We start from the raw sequence: 21889 nt of genomic DNA on the forward strand, positions 1-21889 counted from the left end.
TAAAAATTCACTGGGATCCAATGACAAGTAATAGGTTTCTCTTACTAGAGGTGTTTAAGTCAAGTTATGAAGTTTACTTTTTTGGTGATGTTGTAGAGAAAATTATTGTTCAGGGAGAAAGTTGGACCAGATGACTAGCTTCTGGATTTCCTTTCATCTATGATTCAGTGAAAATCATCTCAGTATTTACACTGAAAAGGGATTGTTCGCATTACTAGAATAGGATAAATCATTCTGATCATTTCCCTTTCTCTGACCTTTGTTTTCATGCTTAATATTCATTGAAGGAGCTAAATGCAGCTCCTATAAAACTATAAGTTGATTGGAGAAATCAAGTGTTTATCTCTGAATGTAAATAGTAGATGGTGCTGACACTATCGTCTGTCCTTTTGCTGCATAAAAACAAGAGAACTCAGAATGTAGTGAGCAAGAATAACTAAAGAAAACAGAAAGCTACAGGATGATGAGCTAAAGGAGGTTTTCCCTTAAGATGTGGGTTTCCAAACCTTAGTTCTTTGTGAATTGAATCAACATTCATAATGACAATTTTTAAAAAGTAGCATTTACTTAACACATTAATTTCTACAGAGCTCTTTAAATAGCTAGATAAATATGTGCATATATAATTTAAGTAAACATAGGATTATACTAGCCTGTAAAGTTATGAGTAACTAGTCATAGACTCTACAGTATTAGCATCTACAGAAGAACAAATACTCAGGATTTAGAAGTGAGTAGAACACAAAATTGTGCTTTCATTCAGTGCATGTATACACGCATATATTTTGTTGTACATTACAGAAAATATGTATATACATGCACTTATATATGCATATATACTATATATGTATGTTTATGTGTATTCTGAAGAAACAGTGACTCCATAGAGGTAGTTTTCTAATAATGGTGTAAAGGGAACCCCTATAGGCCAAGACTTTCCTATCTTAGCAGTTGGTATTAGTACTCCAAGACCAGGAATATTAATCAAACAGAAGTGTTTTCAAATGTGTGACCATAAATTTTTCTTTCCATCATTTGTATTGTCTAGGGTAGATATGAGATACAGTGCAAATTTAACTCTTTGTCAGCAGTTTGTCTAAAATTCTTTTCAAGCCCCTCAAAATTAGAAATTGGAAGTGGACTAGAGAACAGAGAATTCAGTCTGAACATTATAACTATTTTATCCACAAATTGTTTTATCAAGTTTATTCCCTGCCCTGACATTTGCTTGCCCATGGTAAGATACAGCTAAAATTGTGAAAGATTATCTGAACTATATGAGACCCACAAAGTGGCAGAAAGTAAGGTTGTAAATGTCACAAGAACATTTATTTTCTTAGAGAATTGTTTATCAAGGTAACAAATGTCATTTAAATAGTATCAAATTATCACATTTATTTTACATGGACATCTCTGGTTTCCAAATGGGACAAGTTCCAGAAGTCAAATGTATTTGCCCAAAGTCTCTAGAAACTCAAAGAAGATGATCTTATCTAGGTATAATTGATGTTCAACAAATTGATTTTTGAACATCTGATTTTACACCAAAAATAAATTGGAATGTGATTACATGCTTGGCAAATAGATTCATCATTTCATAGCAGGATTCACAGAAGGATTCACAGCAGGAGGCAGCATGGTGTAAGGTAAATAGTACAAGACTAAGAGTAAACAGTTTGAGTTTCTAATTTGGATACTGCTACTAATCAAGGCATAGTGAACAGTTTAAGATTGATGGGTCTGTTTCCTCACCTATAAAAGAAGGGAAATGGAATAAATGACCTATCAAGTTCCTTCAATCTTATAATAGTTTATGAAGATTCTTTTGTAAGAGCTACTGGAAGTATGACTGTGCAATATAAAAAACACTGCCTGTGAATACAGATGTGACTTCAGATCACATGGCTAACACTACCCACATGAGCTACAGCAGGTCAACCTCCCTGGACTTCACTTTTCTCAAATCTAAAATTTTAAAAAAGGTTGAATTTGATGGCCTCTGAAGTCCCCAAAACTTTAAAGTATGATTCTGTGAGGGCTACTACAAATGTTTTGAAGAGAGGATTTTATTTATGAATCACTTTCATGGCATCAAAGACATTCAAGAGATATATGACTAGAAAAGCAGTGGGTCTAAACACATAAGCTATGCTACATGATAGAGATAGACATATATGTACATGGATAGATAGATAAATAGATAGATGGATAGATAGATAGATAGATAGATGGATGGATGGATAGACAGATAGACAGACAGACAGATAGATAGATAGACAGACAGACAGACAGACAGACAGACAGACAGACAGACAGACAGACAGACAGATAGATAGATAGATAGATAGATAGATAGATAGATAGATAGATAGATAGATAGATAGATAGATAGATAGGTAGGTAGGTAGGTAGGTAGGTAGGTAGGTAAGTAGGTAGGTAGGTAGGTAGATAGATAGATACATACATAGATAGATAGATAGATAGATAGATAGATAGATAGATAGATAGATAGATAGACAGACAGACAGACAGACAGACAGACAGACAGACAGACAGACAGACAGACAGATAGATAGATAGATAGATAGATAGATAGATAGATAGATAGATAGATAGATAGATAGATAGATAGCCTGAGCATAGGGCTGAATAATCCTATGTATCTGTATATCATCTATATTAATATCTATCTTTCATTTCTACATATTATATATGTATATGTTATATCTATAGCTATATAATTTACATACCTATGCTTATATAAATAGACTCAAATCAATTTCTCTGATGTGATCATCTTTTCTTCTTTTTTTCCTCTCTCCCTCCTTCCCTTTCTTCTTTTCTCCTTCTTTCTCTCTTTTCCTTCTTCCTCTCTTCCTCCCTCTCTTCCTTCCTTGCTTCGTTCCTTCCTTCCTTCCTTCTTTCCTTCCTTCTTTCCTTCCTTCCTTTTTCCTCTCTCCTGTCTCCGTTTGTCTCTCCCCTCATCTCTTTTCCTCTCCTCTCCTTTCTTACTTTGCTATCTCACTAAGGCTAATAGTTCAGTCACGACTTCAACCAGTTCCATGATTCCACTGGTGATCAGCATGGGAGAAAAAAAATGACCTAAAACATCTCCAGCATGGCCTGGGTTACTCTCTGGAATATATAGTGTGGATAACCTAATTGAGGTAAGCTTAGAACTCCAAGTTTAAGTGAAGGAAGGTGATCACTTTCAACTGTGAAATTAGTTTAAAAGAACAGAACAGCAGTCCTCAAGTACAATTTCCTCAGCATGCATAAGCAGTTCCCTAATGTAACATGCAGTGATAACAATAGTTAATCAAATAAATCCTTAAGTGCTATGTAGTAGAGTTATGAAATATTTCTATAATAGATAGTTCTAGTCCTGGAAAGCATGTAATAGTGTAATAATATCCCAAGCTGATTGTAATGTTTTTTTAGCTGAATTATGGAACAGTTTCTAGAAAGTGTGGCATTATTAAAGTCAAGAGAAAACAAATATATAATCATTCTAACTTCAGCTTGTGCACATACATGCACACACACACACACACATTTGACATGAGCAGGATGGTCAAACAGACATATCATCAAAACTCAGATATTCCAGGCATGTCGTTCTCTGTGGGAAATGTTTTTCTGGTCTCATCATATTTCAACCCACTTTCCTGACTTCTGTTTTATCAGACTTCTGATACTTCTGACCACGACTTAGTTCCCAATTCTACTGATCTAGGTTCTTGCTTTAGCTAGATTTTTTTTCTCCCTTTTCTGAGAACTTGGTCTCAATCTTGTTTGGTTGCTTATCCCTTCTTTATGCAGAATGCTGAAACTTTGTTTAAAACTCTCAATCTGGGAAACTGATGGAACACCTGAATGATTGTTTCATTGCTTGACTAATTAATAAGAAATAATTTTATTTCAGTTGTATGTTTTCTAATTTTGATTATCCTTCACTAGCAGGAAAGAGTCCTTCTATTATCAAGACACAAATGAAATTAAGATACGGTTTCACACATGTTGACAATTCTTAATAAATGTGTGCATTACATTTTTTAGATTTCCAATATTTCTCAAGAAAGCCTATATTGATTTATGTCCACATTTCCAATAAAATTATTTTAAAAGTATTTTGAATTGCTAAGGTAAGTCCTTTGAAAGTATTTGATCGTTTATTCAAAACAGTAGTTTTGGCAAGTGAGATACATTTTCACGCATATTCAGTTAAACCACTTTAAATTAAAGTCTTTTGACTTTTAAACATTCGTGACAAACTTTTTCTAGGGAACTCAGAAGAAAGTATCTTTGAAAGTGTGACTTTCCAAAGACAGTCACAGAAAGAGGAAAGGGACCTATATGTACAAAAATATTTAAAGAACCTCTTTTTGTGATGTCAAAGAAATTAAAAATTCTAAGAGTCTGTCCAACAATTGGGCTAAACAAATTATGGCCTATAAATGTGATGAGATGCTATTGTGCTCAAAAAAATTATGCCAGTGAATGTTTCATATTAAAGACTGGAAAGACTTGTGATATAGATTGATGCAGAGAAAAAAATGAGAAAAAGAAATAAGATAACAATTTAAAAAAACAATAAAGTTATAAAGAAAATTCAGAAATGCTGAAGAAGGCTCATCAAAGAAACAACCAATCATGATTCAGGACAAAAATGGGAGCATATACACATCTCACTACAGAAAGGTGATTGTTTTATAATATAGAATAAGCCATAAGTTTGAGAATATTTCCATGCAGGAATTTCTTTTGCTTGATGATATATATTTTTCTACATATTTTACAAACATTTTCTTGTTTCCCAGTGGAGTAGAATTTGAGAGAAAGAGAAAATAAATGTTTTTTTTTAAATATAGAATAAACACCAATAAGCATAATTTTAAATGGTCAAGATGGAGGTAATGTTGGGCATATGAGTTATTAGTTAAGTAGTACCATACAACCTATTCAATTTGGAAGAGACATTAGTTAGGGCAAAATGTATAATTGATCTTAGAAATGATGTTTTCTTTGTAAGCAGAGTGACTTTTTGAACCCCTCCTAGTATGATTTATCTATTTATTTTCTCTTCCCTATTAAAGGGGCCATCTCTCTAACTACCTTTTAGAGACCTATTCCCTGAATGGTAATTACATCACTTTAAGTAAGTACCTGAAAAGACCTCAGCCAAAAGGCCAAGGTCTCCCATTGTATCCTGAGCCATGTCCAGTCATGCTGATGAATATCTCATCACTGGATCCAGATGATTCAGGAGGGGAAAGTGAGACTGCTAACTTTGCACAGTCCTCCTTCACGCAAAACAAAGTCCAGTGCAAGTTATGTCACCATTTCTTGGAAAATGAAGGACAAGCACTTGCTTTTTGAAACAGACACTCCCTTCTCTCTAGGTTTCTATGACACAGCGGTCTACTGAATCTCTTCCCATCTCTCCAAACACTCCTCAGTCTCCTTTGCAGGTTGTTGATCCATGACATACTCACTAACTGTGAGTTCTGTGCCATCTTATGTTTTTTGCTTAATGCAGTCTAATTCACTGATCTCATTAGCTCTCTTGTGTTCAATTATTTTTTCACCTCAAGTGATTCTCAGATCTCTGTGTCCTGAGGATTCCCTCACGCATCTTAACATGCCATGGACATTTCTAGATGCCCCATAGATATCTCAAACTCCACATGTCCAAAATCAAAAGCATCTTTTCCAGCATATACTCTCTCCTTTTGAGCTTCCTTATTACTATTTAAAAAGCTATCATTCTTCTAGAGTAGACAGTGTCCATATTGTTTGTATCTTCCTCAATTCTTGTCCAATAGATGCAATCTTTGTCATATCTTGTCATTTCTATCCACACAACAAGTCCTATATACTTCCTTTCTCTGTACTCATGGCCACAACCTGAATTTAGGCCCTCATCACTTCTTACCTTTATTGTTGCTATGTTTTTTTAAGTTCGCTAAGAAGCAGACCATTGGCTTCATTACACTGCCAATGAGATCAGCAATTATTTTTATCTGTTAAAAAAAAAAGCTGCCCTAAAAGAATGTGTTAGTGATAGTCCTAGGATCACTGAGTTAATGAGACAGGTCTTTTAAATATTCTATCACATTTACTTAAAGAAAGGGTGGAACTAGAAGAGATTTAATATTTATTGAAACACACAACCCTTGGCACACTCCTAAATACTCTGATCTCACATAATAGCATATTTATAGACAACAAGAAGGAAGAGCAAAGGAGAAAATGAATTTGTTATAATTTATTTATTTTATTTATTAAGTTATTATTCAGGCACTGTGCTATGCACCTTACAAACGTTATCTCACTTGTTCTTATGAGAATAAATTCTTTTGTAAAAAGAGAATCAGGTTTAGAAATTATCATAATCAGTGAGGAGAATAGGAAAATAGAATACTTTTTTTTTTTAATTTCTACCATTAACAAATGAAGAAAAAGGCAAGAATAAGGAAGACTCCCTTTGGTTATTTGGGAGACAGGTTTTTTGAGGGGGGAAGGGAAGAATCAGTAAAGCTCATGTCCTTTCTCCAATAAGGTTGCTGTTTTTCAATTTTATTTGCCTTGAAAGATGATATCAGTCACCCTAGGGAATCTCAGTTGCTCTCTACTGTCATTGAATAGCCTCGGCCCTGATTATTCCAGACTAACTCTGCTTTCCTCCTAGCTCCAATCCCTCATCCAGAGCACATCTTAATCCCAAATCCATACTGTGTTCACTCTTTTTCACCACCTTGCCCTCTGCTAATGTGGAATGAGGGAAGCTACTACACATCCAAGGTTCATTACCATATTTACTGGAGTGATATGGTGCCACACTGGGCTCATTAATCTATTCCCTTTCAAATACACAAACCAGAACACCAAGTGACTCTGATGTAATTTGCTGTATATCTATCTATTCTAAACAAAATCAACTTCAGTGAAAAGATTAGGTATTTTTTTTCTCTCCTTGAGAGTAGCTCTGTATTACACCAAAATGTTTGAGCTGAGAGATGATATATAACACAAGATAGTGAAAATGCATGAAACTTAATGGAAGTAAAATGTGGTTAAAAAAAAAAAAAGGAAAAGAAAAAACCCTCACTGAAAAATTCTAGGGTACTTCATTAAATGCTCTTTTTTTTAACCTATTTACATTTGTTCAAGAATTTTATCAATGTATTCCATCATTTCTTCCATTAAAATGAAATATAAAATAATGGAAAAAAATCAGGCTATTGAATTAGGGGCCCCAGATTTAAATCCTCACTGTGTGTGACTTGAGGCAAGTCACTTAATCTGTCATTCTATTAAATGCTCAGTTTACTTATCTCTAAAATAAAGAGTGTGCTAAGTGGCTTCAAAGATTCCTTCCAAAATATATGATCCTAAGTAAATTCTAGGTATTGATAAATTATACAGAACAATTTCTAGCTGATCAGAGTACTAAAACTTGAAGTAAGGTCAGAAAAAGGCCTCCAATAAGAGATGGCACCTGGGCTATGCTTTGAATGAAGGTGGGGATATTGAGGCAAAATAAGGGAGAATTGAATATAGACATGTAGGTCTATAATATAGAATATATTGAATATAAAACATAGAGGTAGAATATATAATTTGTAGGGGAAAAGCTAGTGTAACAGGTTGACTTTCCAGAAAAAAGTAAGCAGAATAATATGAAACTAGAACAGAAAAGTGGATGGAAACCAGATTGTGAAAGGTTTCAACAGCCTTTTAAGGCACCTATGGAGCATTTAAGCTAGAGGTAATATGACAGTGACTAATTTTTGAGTTATGACATGGTAAGAGAAATGATTATTAGATAACCAAATATTGGGGAGATCCAGGATTTTTTCCCTTGCTCATTTGGACAGTAGGTCAAAGCTTAGTTCTCTGAAGGGCAGGGTGGATGATGAGATTACTTCTTGGAATTGTTACCCCACCAAACTAGAGAATTTTACAAAAATTAAATCTAAGGCAAATTGTGGCACACTTTCTTGCACTCAACCACGTTGGAGCAAAGGTGGACACATTTTGTCTAGATTGCCCTCAACAGGGATAACCTGAACAAGCAATAAGTCTCTTTACCCCAAACTGAGAGATCAGACTGTCCCCTAGCCCCTCATTAGAATAAGCATACCTCTTATTATAATATTCATTCTCTCATTATTTGTTAACCAATCAGAATTGATTGTCATGCTCAGGGCCGCCTGTTCTTCCAAAGGCATACAAATATTGAGTGGGTTCTGTGAGGGGTCTTTGGCATTCAAGGTGCCAATGAACTTTTTATTAATTATTGCTCCCATGATTAATAAAATGACTAATTACTCAGAAACTATGTCTCAAACATTTTATACAACACAATGACGAGACTTCAATTTTAGGAATATCCAACTGGCAACCATATGGAGGATGTATTGAGGGAGAAATTGGAATAAGGAAACAAAGTATGACAAAATTAGGAAGACCTAAACCAGGGAAGGCTTGTAAGTCGAGAAATGCAAGTCACTCTGAGCTGTAGAGAGTTGATGTAACTTTCCCGGTGTCAAAAGGCAAACTAAAAAGTAGAAGAACTGAAGAAATGTCTTCTGCCTTCATGTCTTCTGCCTCTTACTCAAGGTCTCTCTTCACTATTTTCTGCTTCCAGGGCAACTGATAACAAATAATAAAAATGATAGCAGCTAAGAACATTAATGACATAGTGTTAGTAGGAACCTAATCTATTCCCAGCCCAAGTATATTTTACATGTAATAAAATTGTCAGCCAGAGGCATTAAATGATGCAATCAAAATAGAAAAGAACTTAATTGGAATTTGAATCCAGATCCTATGACTCTAATAGCAGTACATTCAGTAATGCTCATTTTGAAAACACACATTTATTACAATCCAGCTGACATATTCGGGAACAACTTGAGCACAATTAGAATTTTAAATGCTTATTTGAGTTTTTCTTCCCCAGAATCAGTGGGAATATAGAAAACTGCACAATACAGAGGCAGCTAGGTGGCAGTAGATGAAATGCCAGTTTGCCTGTAGACAGATTCATTTTACTAAGTTCAAATCTGGCCTCAAATATTTATTAATTGTGTGACCTTGGGTAAGTCATTTAACCTCGTCTGCCTCAGTTTCCTCATCAGAAAAATGAACTGTAGAATAAATGGCAAACCACTTCACTATCTTTTTCAGGGAAACTCCAAATGGGTTCATGAAGAGTCAGACATAACTCAGAACGACTGAACAACTACAAGCACAACTTTACAATAATTTATAAACTGCAACCCATAAGACAAACATGTCCACAAGGAAACTTCAGGTCTCTGTCGAGGTGAAGTTTAATATTCATTTTATTATCTTCTAGTGAAGTAAGAACTGTAGTAGGAGTAGGGCTAGTCTGTAATACCCACCTACCAAACCCTCCACCCTGATCCTGCAGAGACCTTGAATTTCCCAAGGTTCAGAATTGTGCCTCTCCTACAAGATTACCCACTCTCCAACCCCAGGCAGCTGGATAGCTCCCAGGCCCAAGCCACAGAACCTCCAAGCCAATCCAACCTGGAGGTCACAGGAGTTGCCATTCTTTATTTGCACTTGTTACATGTTTCTTGACCATTTAACCTGCTTAAAACAGTACTACAGTTTTTTTTTTTAATTAGGTTTCTATACTTTTTTTTTTAGTTCACTGATGAAATTTTTGAGTGTCATGAGCCTAACTCATTTTGCTTGTGAGGTTCAGCATCTTTTCTTCCCTGACTTTGCATAGTCCACTGTTTTGGAGCAATACATATATCTTCATATAGCAAAACTGACTATATTCTTTCTATTGGATTGTGCTACCTCTCCTGATAGCTCTACTCCAATGTGCAGATTATGAAAAAACTTAAAGTAAAATTGACATTTTAGTACAAGAAAGTACTATCATATTTGATGGTCCGGATTGAGATTGAATTTGTATTTAAAATAGCTTGCAAAATGGTTTCTCCTAGTATTCTATGCCAAAGAAGCCATATGTTCAAGAACTAGAGATTCCTTGAATGTGAATCTGGGATCTGCAATGAGTAATTCTCTACAATTTTGGTGGGGACAGTCTTTATACTAATAAGGAGTCCATGGTGGGAATAGACTTAGAAATTTGGATAAGGGGGTGGAGGTCATGTTGTTAATGAGGAACAACACTTATAGCAAAGTGGTCAGTAGTATATCACCAAAACAGAATCCAAAGACATGAGAGAAGAAAACTTACTATAGCAATTTATGACAGAATAGTCATTCTTATGACAAGTGCTATTGACAGTACTTGCCTTTAGGGGAAATCCTGCCAAATGGAAGTTAGAGGAGGCAGAAAGGATGTAGGAGTGTTGCTGTCTACCAACAGATGGAATGTACTGGATTCCAGTGCAGGAATGCTTCCAAAGAGCTATAATGGAAGATGAAGAAAAAATAATGAAAGTTGCACACATTTGAGTAACTTTTAAAATAAAACTGTGTGGAGGATGTTCTACAATCTTTTTTTAAATCCTGTTAATATGTTAGAGACCACAATTCTATCGAGGAACAAAAACACCCAAAATTAATGGAAGTAAATAGACACTTAAAAAAATATGTTGGCAGCTAAGTGACTCAGTATAGATTGCAGGACTCAGAGTCAGGAAGAATTGAGTTTGTATTACCCTGGGCAAGTGATTTAATATCTCTCAGCCATAGTTTCCTCCTCTGTTAAATGGGAATAATAATAGCTTTATTTCACATAGTTGTTGTGAGGCTCCAATGTATTAACTCAAGTATGACAGGATGCATTTTTCCCTGAAACAGTATTTTTCTCCCATGTACACTAAAGGAAGATAACGGTATTTTTAGCACCTGATTTTCCCTGAGCTTCTCTGATGTGCTTTCCTAAGACATCTAGGAAGAAAAACAAAACAAACAAATAAGCAGAAAACCTCAATCATGTATAATCTAGACCCCTCAGACTTATTGGATGTAAAAAAACATAGGATTCACCCTTGATGATCCATTGATCAGACATGTTTTCCTGTGGAGATTGAGGGGGGAATCCAAAGAACCTGAATGCAAATGTACCTTGGTTGCATATTTTTGCTATGCTGGGCAAAATAAAACTCCTTTTAAAAATATTTAGTGACTTAAGCTTGCCTCATGTCATCCCAAAATTAAATGTGAAATAAGAGAATACTTGAGTTAGTCAAGCCTCTAACAAAATGTAAAGCTTTGGACCAATGAAATCAAACAAATATCCTAACCAAAAACCAAATAAAGGGAGAGAGAGAGAATGAAGGATGGAGGAAGAGGAAAGGAGGGAGTGAGAGAGAGAGAGACTTATTTAGATATCACACATAAAATGCTATTACCGATGCTACTGCTGCTGCTAGTACTACTTTATGTGTACATATCTAAATAATATTCTCTCTCTTTCTTTCTGTTTCTTTCTCTGTCTCAAGGACAGATGATGTATGTAGATATATAAAGAAGATTTTAAAAAGAATTGGGAAAATTAATGGTGGAGAAAGGGAAGATGTGGTTACTATCATAAATAAAAGATCATATAACACATGGATTTGGTGAGAACAGACATATTCACTAAATCCCAGAATACTAGAACTAGGGACTTGTGCATAAATTTGAAGAGAAGCAAAGGTTATTTTAGGATAAATGAAAAGATATTCTATTTTTACACTGCCAGAAATATACTTATGAAAATAATTATCCCAAAATGTGGCACATAAATAGGTGAAAATATAAATAGATTCAACTTTGTTTGCTTCTGCCTACTGCAGGATATTTTTCTTATTTTTTATTCAGAAATTTCTCAAAAGAATGCTTATGCTAGATACCTTCATTTCCTTTCCACCTACTCCATCTTTTATCCTTTGCAAACTGACTTCTTTTTCTAGTAAGTCACTGAAACTATTGTTTACAAGGAACACTTTGTGCATAGTTCCAATTCCCCTTTTTGAGTTCATTTCCCTGACTAGCCTTGGAGTATTTGATGCTGCTAGCAACTTCTTCCTTCCCAAAATCCTGTATATGTCTTCTATAGCATGCTAAACTGGATAGTATTTTACCTCTTTCTTTCTTTTTTTTTCTCCAGTGGCTCTTCTTCTTTTGTCATGCAAGATTGAGTCTACCTACTTTCACATTATTACTGTCACACTACAGCAATGTCTCCCAAACCCATATCTCCAGAAATGTTTCCTCATTAAAGCCACAATCCTATTATCTCTAAATATTGTATTTAAACATCTTTCAATCATCTCTGTGAATCATGGAATTTTTTGAGGTGTACTAGAACTTTGAGATTCTTTAACTCAATTTCATAATCAAATGTGGAAACTGACACATACAGAAAAATGGCTTGTTCAACATTATACAAGTAGTTACTATCAAGAACTGACTTCAGAACTTAAATTCTAGCCCAGAGCTCTTTTCTGCTGCAAGGCTAACATGGAACATTGGGAAATGCTGAGTAGATATGTGTTGATTGATTAGAACCATGGAATCTCAGAATGTAAGGGACCTCAGATGTTATCTAACCTAATTTCTTTGAAGAATGAGTTGTCTCTTCATCCTCTGCAAAACTTTTCATTTAGTCTTCATTTGAAGTTCTGTCTTATGAACATTTTGCTTTTAAGAAAGCACTAATTGTAAGAAAAGTAACATGGAGAGAATGAAAAGAGTGCAGTCATCCAGATCAGAATAGATGTGCTCAAAACCCATATCTGACCCTTAACATCAAAATCAATCAATAAGTATTTCTATGCTAGACTCTATGTATATGGGTATGTATGTGTGTGTGCGCGCATGTGTGATCGAAAATGAGCAAATTCAGCATAGGGGTCTAAAAGAATAAGACTGAAAAAAATTAAATTGGACATTAAAAGATCATTGGAGAGAGAAATTTCAGCCTAGTGATGAGATTGGCAGATTGCAAAGAGTTTAGAAGTGAAGGAGAGAAGAAGTAGAGGCAAAGAGTGCAGAAAATGTTTTACTCTAGGAGTTTAATGGAGAAAAGATTGAGAAATATATGGTGCTAGTTTGGAGTTGTGATATTTTTTTTTTCATTTTTTAGAAAGAGATATTTGGGAGTGTTAGAAGTCCTTAAGTCAGGAACCAGTAGGTACAGAGGGCCCCTGGAAAAAATGAGGTCTGGTGGGCTATTGATACTACAGAGCCTGGAAGAAAGGGGGAAAAGTAGAAGATCACTTGGTTTCTCTGCTCTTCAGTTTCCTCATCTCTAAAATGTACTTTATAGTACCTTTCTGTCAGAGTAGTTGTGCCAGGTACTTCACTAAGTGCTTTATAATTATTATTTCATGCAACATTCTTAACAACCCTAAATAGAAGGTGCTAATATTGCCCCCCCCCCATTTTACAGTTCAGGATAATGATATATTTGTAAAGCACTTTGCAAAGTTTAAAGTGCTATAGAAATGCTACCGTTTTAATTATAAAGATTTGTCTAATTGAATTGGACAGAGCATGAGGGAAGAGAGAGATTAATCCATGCAGTAGTGTGAAAGAGGGTACAGAAATGAAAGATTTCATGGAGTGAATTTTTTTCATTATTGCTTTATGGAAAGGGGAAGAACAGTGAGTTAACAATAGTTTGGAACATATGAAGGTGAATAATGTCAGAAAAGCAAGGGATAAAGGGTGGTACCACATTCTAGAAGCCTTTGGATCTTAGACAGAGAAGTTCAAACTTTCCTCAGGATGCAATAGAGTCATTGACTGTTTTTGAGCTGAGATATTATTTCATTAACAGATCTGTGTGTAAGAAAGATTATTCTTCCATCAATATAAAGAAGAGACTGGAGGGCAGAAAAGTAGAAATGGAAAGACTTGAAAGGATGTTATTTCTGTTGTCAAGGTGAGTGGGAATAACACTATCCTGTGAGAGTAAGAAATAAAGAAGAAGAAAGAAATATAAGATATATTATAAAAGTTGGACAGCAGGACTTTTTAAATCAAACTTCATACAATAAATTGAGGGAGACATAAGAGCCAAAGAAAACCTTAGTGTTATGAACATGCGAGATAGGGACATGAGAGGTATCACAAACCTATGCATTAAAGTCATTAGGAGCATCCATTTTAAGGAACATGTTGAAGTTTTAGTGCCCATGTTATATGTAGATAAATATGCCTTTTTGAAAGTATAAGTTGCGTTTGTCCTTTGTTGTCAAATAAGACCATGCCATCAAAGAAATGATGACATGACTTGCACTTGACTTTATTTTGAGTGAGGAAGGGCTGTGCAATGTCACCAGCCTCACTTCTCCAGAGCCATCTGAATCCAGTGAACTGATATTCTTCAGGATGACTGGAGATGACCCAGGAGGCACTGGGAGACCTTGGCCCCTGGGACATAGAAGGAAGGTAAGGACTTGGAATACAGATTTGTGAGGCATCTACATAAAAGGGAGTAGTTGAAGTTCCAGAATGTAATGAGCTTGTAGGAAGAAAATAAGCCAAAAGTTTCATGGAGTACATAGACTGAGTATTTATGCCCCTCTCCCAAAACAACATTTACAGATTGTGGGATTACATAGATTACACCAGAGCAGAGCCAGGCTGAGTGATTAGGTCTTTGCCACTAAGCACCAAAATTTATAAGGCACTGACATCATCTGCAGCCTGTTGATATTCAAGAAACAACTGAGTATAGAAAACAACAAAAATTGAATAAATAAGTCTTTGCAAAATGAAGTGTTTCTTTACTCCACTGTACCATCTTGAGGCCACATCCCAGGGGAACTCCTCCCTTAAAGAGTTACTATTCCTTTAACTTTATTCTCCCTTCCCTCTAAAACTAATTGGTGTCCTAGGTTTCCAACCAATAGTATCCCCCATATCTCATCACAAACACACTGTTGTCATTTAATTAGTATGGCTTTGGATAAGTCATTAAAAACAGGCTCAGTCTCAGTTTCCTTTTGTCTAAAATAAGGGAAAGGAAACAGGTGTCCTTGATGGTGCCTTCCAAATCTAAATCTGGTCTCTTTTTTTTTTTTTTTTTTTTGCTATAAACTCATGACACATTCTATGCTACTTGATTCAAGTGTAAAAATGGCTAGTTATTGCTTTGCATCTGAACACTACTTCTCCTTCTGACCTCTGTCAACTTTGACTAACATCAGCTGTATTCTTCACATACAATCTTGCTTCTGCTGAGAAATATGAATGGTCTGCAAGAACAAAAAATGTTTCCTCTCAACTTACTGACTCCGCTATATTGTTTCCATATGTCCTCAGTTCCTTTTAGTTTTTAAGCAAACTGACAGTTTTTTGACTTTAGCAATCACTCTCTTCAAATGTATTTTCAATTCATTTTAAATCCTATATATTTTCAAGGAAACTCTTGGTCTTTTTCCCCCATTTACATCATATCAAGTCTTCATCCCAGAAATGTCTTTGATATTTGTTCCTCACCTATTTTTGGCTTGGAAATGAGAATTCAGATTTTTCAGACCAAATCAAAACTTAAAAGTTTTCTGTACTGCAAATTTGTGAAGCTATATAAAATTCTACAGCATGGTAGAGTGTTGGGAGGAACGTATTGCAAGCTGGTTGATCCAGGTCTTAGTCCTACCTAGATCTATCTATAAAATCTTAAATCATTTAACATTTAAGAACCTCTCAATTTCCCCACCTATAAAACAACAAACAAACCTCTAATGAGGCACTTAGATCTAAAATTCTATATTTAAGTGATAAAGAGGAAATGTTCTTTAATATTCTTTAAATAAAACAAAAAAAAAAAGGTTTTTGTAAAAGTTCCTTGAGAGAAGTAAACTGTCATCACATCACTTTATTTTTTTCATGTTTTCCTACTTTTTGTGTCACATAAAAATGCCAAAACTCAGAAGACTATAACAGTACATAATAATTTAGAGGAGTTTAATGGGGAAAAGAGTAGGGCACTACCCACTGGAAGAGCTAGTCCTTAAATCACCATTCACAGATATACCCTGACTGGTTTCAGCACTTGAAAGTATGCATATATATTTTCTACCTACTTCTAGTTCAACCGTATGGAAGCTTGGGTGAGTCTGCTTTTTACTGTTAAGTGACTGAACAATCATTACTATGTGATAATGAAAAGAATATTCAAAAGCTGTATATGAAGAACTATTAACTCAAAGTCTGCAGAATCAGGGTTGAGTGCGTATACAATAGAGCTGACTTACCCATCTCTTAGTCCTTTTTTTCTTGTCAATTTCCAATGAGGAGGACTGCTTTGAATTGTTGGAAGGGGGAAGGGACAACAAGCTGTATTCCCCAACTGGCTGCAACATGTCTGTGAGTACATGGAACTTCATTTCTTTTTTATTTACTCTTTCCTGATTTCTGATGAATAAGTATTCTGTGGTAGGAGTGCTCTGATAAGTGTGTGATTTTGAATATCCTAAAATCCAACAAAGGTGTCATTGGTGATTATAATGGATAGCAGAGTTTTCCAGAAGAGGTAGCAGAACTACAAGAAGTCCAGAGGTCACCAAATATAACAGTGTTGAATGGATATGACTAGGGAAGTGACCTTACATAACACAGGAACTGTAGAGATGTAGTGTGGCAGCTGAGTGGCCTTGCTCAGAAGCAGCTGAGCCTAAAGAGGAATCATTAATGAAACTGGGAGATATTTACTGGCTTTCCATTCCCTAGCACCTAAGAAGATGTTTGGAAGAGAATGTCACCAGCAGCAGCACAACCTATTGATCAAGAGTAGATGATACATCTAGCATACGGCTATAACTAAGAGAAACTGAATATGGCATGAAGAGAGAAAGGGACTAGGAGGGCTAGGTATGGGTAAGTACCCATTGTTTATGGGTTTTCTATACATGTGACTCATATTTTTACCTTAAGTTTGAGGCTATTCTCCACAAGTACCATGTTTATTGAAAATGGTTTGTTTCAGGTCTTCATAACATATTTTTAAATAAATCCTATTCTTAAAAGTTAATTTAGTTCAAATGGTTGATTGATAATGGAGACAATAGGGGTAGTGTGGCCCAAGAACTATAATGTAGCCACAGTTCCTTAGGGTTATTCTAAGAACCTTCAGAAATGTAGTATTCCAATCACCCATTTTCCTCCCCTGCTCAGGGGATGAGGAAGGGAAAGACTTCAGTTCTTACATGACCATGGCACTACCTACTTGCCAGGTTCTGACTCTGCTGCTTTTGAACAAATTCATTCATCTATGTCTCTTCAATCTCTCCAGAACTTGAAATGCCCAAATATTTGATTTTTGGATATGTCCATCTTAAGGTTTCAGTTTAGATACTTATTTCAATGCTTAGGGGTTCTAAACCATGCTGGAGAATTCTGATATCAATTCAAATTGTCCCTGGCATTCCCACTGATTAGACCTCAGGGGATCTCAGAAATCCCACCCCCCTTTTTTTGCATATTCATCCTGGCTCAGAATCTCTCCTTTTTTTATCAGTTCTTCTGAGTCCAGAGCTAATTGAAAGTCTTTTCATCACCACATAGTAATGATCCCTTAGTTACTCTTAGCCAAAAGAAGGCTCACCTAAATTTCCATGAGGATAGATTAGAGGTAGATAGGAAATACCCATGCACCATTTGAGGACTGAAACCAAGCAGTAGAAATCCATGCATTTTAATTGACCCTAAACCCCCACTGGTCAGCATCCCTTCACTCATCTTCCCTCAATTACAAAGACCTTAGTAAGTTATAAAGGCTTCAAAGAAGTTTGTAATGATGACTGTATATCTGTTGATTGAAATCTCCTCTATCTATATCCAGAGATATACATCATCACATTGGCCACTGGGTGGTAAATATTTTACCTGTAGCATCGTAACAATACTGGAAGTCTACAGGATTGTGATTTTTCTTGGTGGAGTGCTAACCAACAGTGATTAAATTATAGTGATATTGAATTATCTCCTCCCTGGTAGGTATTACATTTTCCAGAGTTCCTTTTGGGATATTTCATTCTAATCTCATTGAAATTCTTCTCCTTTCCTCAATTGTTTGCTTTTTAAATTCATTTTAATCTGTCTTCCATCTGGAAAACTCTCCCTCTGCTACTATCCCTTCTGTTTATCAGATCAGAAAACAGTCAATAGTATAAGGTGGCGATAGAAGAAATTACATGAAGGAAAATGGAATAAAATTTTGTTTTGGGTGGACTTTATTCTGGTCCAGGACTGTCTCAGAGCAGACTAATGATTTGAGATCAAGATATAAATAAAATTACTCATAGACCATATAATGTGAAACAAAAATGAAATATACTAATAACATAGAGAAGATATTCTGCAAAGACAGTGCCTTAATTCAAGTGGAATCAGCTATAATCTTTTCTTCATTAGCCAGCGTAGGCAAAGGGTATGTTAACTACCAAGAAGAAAGGAATCCATGAAACCTGAAGAGTGCCTGACTCCTCTTGTATTGTGCAATCCTGCTCAGGCAACCAAGAAACACCATATATAACAGTAAGCACCCCAACACACATGGGGATGGGGGGAATGCTGCCATCACAGCTTCTTGGACCTGCTTTTCTTAAAAGAAAGGCAGCTTTTGAGGGGTTAACAATCTCCTTTAATCAAGCATATTCACCAATAGAGAAAATACAAGACAAGAAATAAAGACGACAAGACAGGCTTCCCATTGCCTGACCATTACATACATACGTAGTTACCAGAGAGGGAAGCACCAACATCTGGGATGTCAAACGAGGGGGCACTGCTAAGGGGCTTTCCAGAGTATTATCTGGCATACAAACCTTCTTCCCAAAACTAAACCCCAAAGTAAAAATCTCATCTCAGAATGTTCATACATTTTTTAGAGCCAAGGGGCATCACAATCCTTGAGAACCAGTCCTTTATTAGAAAATTAACAAAAGTTGTGGGCCTAGCTATAAATTTTCCCTGATCACATTATTCAATCAGAGGCACTTTATAATAAAACAAAAATAACAAAAGATCCTACTTTGCTTGCCATCACCCAATCAATAGTCAGTCAACTCCCCTGGACCAGTGAAGCCTCTAGGGTAGTTTCATTAACATTTTTTCCCACTTAATAATATTTTGTGTTTTTTTTTTCAACTATATGAAAACACAGTTTTCAACATTTACTTTCATAAGATTTTGAGTTCCAAATTTTTTTTTCCCTCCATCACCTCGCCCCTCCCCAAGGCAGCATGTCATATCAGCTATACATGTACAACTCTATTAGACATATTTCTACATTAGTCACATGAAGGAAGAATCAGAAGGAAAGGGAAAAACCACAAGAAAAAAAAGAGAAAATATTATGCTTTGATCTGCATTCAGATTGCATATTTCTTTCTCTGGATGTGGATAGCATTTTTCAACAGTAATCTTTTGGAACTGTCTTACAACATCATATTGCTGAGAAGAGCTCAGTCTATCAAAGTTGATCACACAATGTTGCTTTTACTGTGCACAGTCTTCTCTTGGTTTTGCTCACTTCATTCCGGATCAGTTCATGTCCAATCTAGCTTACAGACCAATCATAAGTATAAAAAAAGAAGAGAAATGTTTTGAAAATCTCAAATTCACCAAATTCAACAATACATATTATGACACAAGGCAAGGGTATGCTGGAGCCATCTGGCTTATAAGAACCAATTGTCAAATTTTCTTCTTTTTAAAAATTTTTTATTATATTTTGAATTCCAAGTTCTCTCTCCCCCTCCACCCCAACTCCATGTTAAAGAAAGCCAATATCACCTAGACACATGTATGTATAGGTGTATATATACATATATACTGTATTTTTTTCCTCTGGAAGTAGATAGCCTTTTCCTTCATGAGTCCTTTGTTGTTGATTTGAATGGTCACATTATTAAAAATAGTATAGTCATTCGAATATCACTGTTACTGTACACAATATTCTCTTGGTTTGCACTTCACTCTGCATTATTTCATGCAAGTATTTACATGTTTTTCGAAAAACAACTCGTTTATACCTTCTTAAAGCAGTGTAATATTTCACAGTTGTTAAATTTTCAATGTAAGCATTTACACTTGGTAATCACCAAAGGTTACAAACCAAGGATAATTTATTCATTTGGATATTGTCAAAACAAAAAAAAGTGAGGGAGAAATGTTAATAATACAGATTAAATCTAAAAATGCGTCACTTGTACTATTTTTTCCCAGAAAGTTTATTGTTAAACATTTACACCCCTGAAAACAATTTTCATTTAAAGGTGAATACAGAATAAAACAAGGAAAATATCTTGGAAAATATGATGTGCCACTATGTTTAGTTGCGTGTATAATTATATTTTCCTCTAGTGGGATATAAGGTCCTTGAGGGAAGATGTTGTATTTCTGTCATTGTCTCACCATACAATGTCTTGCACACACTCGGTTTTAATAAATGTTTTTTTTAAATTGAATTGAATAGAATTTGTAAGAAAAATTTTATAGTTAAATTATTTATATCACAGAGTGGTTGTGAAGACCAATGGTGATAATGTTTGAAAAAGTGCTTTGAAACTGATGATGTACTTTGTAAATATAAGGTAATAGTGGTTTCGTTTATAATTCTATGTAGACATATCATATATAATATATAATCATATATGTTCTCGTTAATTAACAAACACTCCCATAATATTATTATTCTTTCTATATCATACATATTTTTCTCAATGCATATATTTTATTTTCATTTTTCCCTGTACATTTTTCTTTTTTTGTGAAAAAATGCTAATTTATTAGCCTCATAATGATGTTACTTCATCCTTGGACTTAACGACTCTTCTCAATCTCCATTAAATTCACTCTTTCCCTTGCTAGGACTCCATCATTTCTGCTCTTAAAAGTCAAGAGTTTGAAAAGTACTGTTCTTAGACACCATCTTTGCTTTAAACTATTAATTTCCTGTGTCCTTCCATTTCTCTTCCAAAGTCATGACCTCTAAGTTGATGAAATGAAGAAAATATTATCAGTGACCTCAATTCCTTCAGTTTCCTACATAGGATTTTAAAGATGCTCAAGATGTTTCTGATTTTCTTCTGCTGCTATCATTATCATTCATTTTCACTTGGACAGAAGTTGATATTAATCAGTGGATTTAATAGGTATCCTCAGCTTCTCCATTATACCTATTAGAGTTTCAACACAAGTAAACCTATTATGTAATGTCAGATTTATATGCACCTCCTTCCCCAAAGAGTTCAACAAGGCATCACTGGCTGCCATTATGCTTCTTATCATACAAGATTCAATAAATGGAATCCCCAAAATTGCAAATGAATTTTTATTTTCTGGTGTATGAGACACTGAGGTTATTTCAAGTAACAGCTGGAAAGTGTAGACTCAGCCTTTATAAAAATTGCTTTATATGTATCTTTAAAAAAATATTTGGCTATGGAGGTACCACTTTCCATTTTTCAATGAAGTTTGCTCATTTGCCAATTCCTTTATACAGGTTTAAATACTCCTCTGCTTCTTCCTTGACTTTTTTCTCCTTGAATTATTTCTTCCATCCCATTATGAAGGCTGTCATCCTCTCTAATGATCCAGAGTATAAACTGAATCCAAACTTCATGGAATAAATCCCCTTAATAATAGGATTTGTTGTGTAAAACTTGAACTCAATCAAAAGGCCATACCCAAGGACCTACAAGGCCACACGTGACCTTGAAGTGGCAGGTTCCCCACCCTTGTCTTCACCTCTTAACTTTCTATTTCCTCCCAAGAGAGAAAAGTCTATATTTGTAGGAAAAATTATTTTTTTGCACTGGCTAAAGTAGAACCCTAGACCTAAAGGTTTTGCTAGTGGTAACTTGATGTTATAGTACATGATATGTTCAGTTTGGAATCGGGAAGAATGAGGTTTGATTCTTGCTTCAGA

Source organism: Notamacropus eugenii, chromosome 1 (genome assembly GCF_028372415.1).
Source record: "Notamacropus eugenii isolate mMacEug1 chromosome 1, mMacEug1.pri_v2, whole genome shotgun sequence".
Classification (NCBI taxonomy): domain Eukaryota; kingdom Metazoa; phylum Chordata; class Mammalia; order Diprotodontia; family Macropodidae; genus Notamacropus; species Notamacropus eugenii.